General features: G+C 32.9%; 1 protein-coding gene across 4 annotated transcripts in view; it reads left to right on the top strand.

Annotated features, from left to right (window-relative positions):
* Window positions 1–3,722, top strand: part of AdamTS-A (ADAM metallopeptidase with thrombospondin type 1 motif A) — a 500,044-nt gene that overhangs the window by 200,021 nt on the left and 296,301 nt on the right. The gene's annotated exons all lie outside the window — the stretch shown is intronic.

Raw genomic sequence — 3,722 nt, 5'->3', positions numbered from 1 at the left:
TATATATAGGAATAGCCAATCCCGATTTTTTATTATTTCTGTTTTTTTTTTTATGTGTGGTTATCTTGCCTGTAAGTATTAACAAAAGTTCGCATACAAAAAAAAAAAAATATCTATTCCCCTTTATGAAAACCGGTTTGTTTTTAAATTATTATTTTCTATTGAAGTGAGTAACAATCTGCTGCCATAAAGTAGGGAAATTAAGCATTAACCTTCAAATACTCATTCATATAATATATACAGCAATAGAAAAATCAGATATATAAATAAAAGTACATACTATGATGATTTTATATAAATAAAAATATGAAACTATATTAAAAGAATAATAAAATAAAACTGATTAAATAGTAATAAGGAAATAAATTATGTACAAGACAAAGAAATTAAATTTAAGTAAATACAAATTTGCACCTATATGCAATATTTACATTCTACAGGGGAACTCCGAACTAAAGCTTACCAGCATTGCACCGCACTTGTGGAAGGCAAGGAGTGTTCTATAAGATCCCAGCGCTTCTCTTTCAGTCACGTAACTGGTGTTGAGTGCTAGTAGAGAGTCACATACACTCATGACGTGAGTGGAGAAGCTGGCTATTAAATCTAAAAGGTCTCGGGGCCAATTCCGTTTCTACCTTCGGGGAGGATTATAGGGATGATTAAGGCTGGATAGGGATTGTGCCAAGCGATTAGGATAGTGAAGAAGGTTCTGATGGAACTTGGAAAATCTAGATAGAATAATGTCTAGGACATACATTTTTTATTAGACATTGGTTGTTGTTGTTCCAAAGTTACCGTAGACCCTGAACACGTCAACCTCTTTACCTGTTCAATGCATTGCTATTACGGTATTGTAATTGTATTAATTACTGAATTGTATTACTATAATTGTTGTATTGGTCATTGCCTTAACTGTACAAATAAGATTGCGGTGATATAGATATCGAAGGAAATACATTTGAACAGATAGATAGATTTAGGTATTTAGGTTCTATGGTGACTTGAAAAAATTAAACTGATGAGAAAATAAAAGCGAGCTTTAAGGTGGAAAATGCATGTTATTTTACAATTTTTAATTGCTTAGATATTCCGCTTTCTATTCAAAAATTTAAAAGTTAGAATTTACAAAACTATTATCCTTCCCACTGTTCCTTTGGATTTAAAATGTGGCCTCTGACACTCAGGACAGCTCTGGGCCTTAAGGTTTTTAAAATAAAAATATTCATACCGAAAAAGAGTGAGTTAACGAATAAATTTTGAAGGCTACACAACGCAGAATTGTGGGAACTGTACCAGGTAAATATAATTCAGGTTATAGCAATGTGATTAAGATGGGCGTGCAATGTTGTGGGACTTGGTAATGAATAAATCTTTAAAATGTGAATAAACTCCTCCCACGAGTAAACGTCTGGAGGGCTAGAACTAAACTTAGGTGGGAAGATTGCGTTAAGTCTGATTTGGTAGATTTGGGTTAGAAGAGGCGTTATTGGACAAAGGGAACGATTGGTGGTATCGGCATCGAACCTTCGGTTTCTCTAAGCCTTTATTATTGTAATCACTATGAATAGTAAAGCGTTAAATCATGTAAATTTAAGTTTTTAAAATAAGTGCATACAAGGTGAAACGAGGAATTTAAAGATATTTATGGATCATAAGAAGTTCTCAGAAATTTCATTTCAAAAAATAAATTGGCTCTTTTTACATTCTATGTCCTCAATAATAGTTTTACCTAAAGTGAATCTAATAATTTGATATCCGAATGATGCTCGAATCTGTTCAGGTGTACGGATCAAATGTCACTTAACCAGCTGGGCCCAAGTCATTTGTAGCAACGGAACCTTAATGACGATGTGATAAATGGGCCTATTGACGGTTGGGGAATGATAGTGACCGTTATGAGCCGCTTTACATACAATCGCACCGACACAACACCGCGTCCAGTCCCCACCCCTAGGCGGAACACAACCTTGACATACTGGGCACACTGTTGGCAGATGTTCAGCTATTTGATGAAGTGTCATCTCCGGCATGGATTGCAACGCACCCTCGGGCGTCTTAGGAGTGATGTCTGCTTCGACAGCTTTAGAAAAGGCTCACTACGATTTAGCTTGTCCGATCAGGGGCAGGTGTATGTGATCAACCGTCGTTATTTTTGTTTAGCTTCCATCACTGTTGTCATCTTTGGCCTAAATATAAATATATTATTAGATTTGGGAGTTTCTGTTATCCTTAATCTCCTTTAATTTGAAATTTGATAATTATGGAGTCATGAATATTTATTAAGTATATATATTTATTAAGGTTGTATGTTCCAATCTATCAAACCGTTTGGTTTCAATATGCGATCCAAAAGTTAAATGTAAATCCATTTAAATGGGACAAAACCCTAGATAAACATACTTTCAGATACACCACTTTGGTTTTGTCCCGACGATGTTTGCTGAATTTACTGGATATTTGAAAGATGCTGTCAAAGTTGTGTTGGAAAACTAGCAAAGAGACTGGTAGACTTCTTGCAAATTTCAGCGTGACCGGATAACGGAAATCCGTGAAAGAATCTATGGTAATCGAAGGACAAGAAAAACAGACGTACAATAAGAATACGTCTTGACAGCTTGGCAGGATACCCCATGAGATTTATTTTCTTGACGCAGAATGAATGCGCTATTACTAAAATATCAAGAAAGATCCCGGCCAAAATTAATGATAATCTTCAAGTTTGAGTCGGAATATCTCTTGACTCTGAAAAATCTCTGACTTGAGCTTTCAAATGAGAAGGAATTATTTCTTTTAGGATATGTTTGTATTAGAAAAAGTGCATTTAAAAATATTTTGTTTTTTATTGTTCCAAACCTAGTATAGATGAAGATTAAGCTCACGCGTATGACTGTGTTTCATTTATTTTTATTTTCTAAATGATCTATGCATATTTTTTCTTTTGAACTTTTACTGCGTGTTTCTGTTATATAATAATAAAGATGCATCTTTAGGTCTTTACTATCGTAAACAACAACGTTCATACTTGAAAATTAAAACAACACGATTACAATTATTATAAACATAAACGTTCAGGTTTTTTAGATAACAAAAAAACACACAAGTACTTCATTATTAATTAATAGTAATTGATCATATGGCGAGAGGTTTCAAATGGGTTTGCCACTAAAACAAATGTAAAATAATGAAACATTAATTGTATTATAATTAAAAATAGATTTAAAAGAAATATACTAAAGAAATAAAAATGTTGATAATAATTTCGACAGTGGCAAACCCATTTCAAACACTCTCTTTTCTAACGTCAACTATTGCCGCTGAAGACGTTAATCTTGCCACCACAAACTCCTCAAAAAGAATGTGGAATATCCATGGAGTAAAAGATAGAAAATAAAAATATATCTTATTTTTGATTGTTCTAAATCAATCAAATCAAATGAAGATTTAGTTCAGATTAATGACCGTTTTTCATTTATTTCTTTTTCCTCTGTGCACCGCATTTATTTTTGATTTTTATAATCTCGTACACTTAATTGTCAATTGGGCCTCATTGCATAAAGAGCGTAGGATTTGTATGGTGTTTAGGTTCTTTATTTTTTTTTCATTAATGTAAATGTATTATTTAATAATAAAATTTTGGTGAAGTAGATGTAACGCCACATTTCCCTATTTATCAGAGGGCCTGTTTGTATAAAAATAAAGCTTGTAAAAAAAATATATATATA

The sequence above is a fragment of the Halyomorpha halys genome, unplaced genomic scaffold, assembly GCF_000696795.3.
Source record: "Halyomorpha halys isolate HHAL.00 unplaced genomic scaffold, Hhal_1.1 Scaffold928.1, whole genome shotgun sequence".
Lineage (NCBI taxonomy): Eukaryota > Metazoa > Arthropoda > Insecta > Hemiptera > Pentatomidae > Halyomorpha > Halyomorpha halys.
The sequence above is the reverse complement of the archived record's forward strand: the minus strand, read 5'-3'. Positions and strand labels throughout refer to the sequence as shown.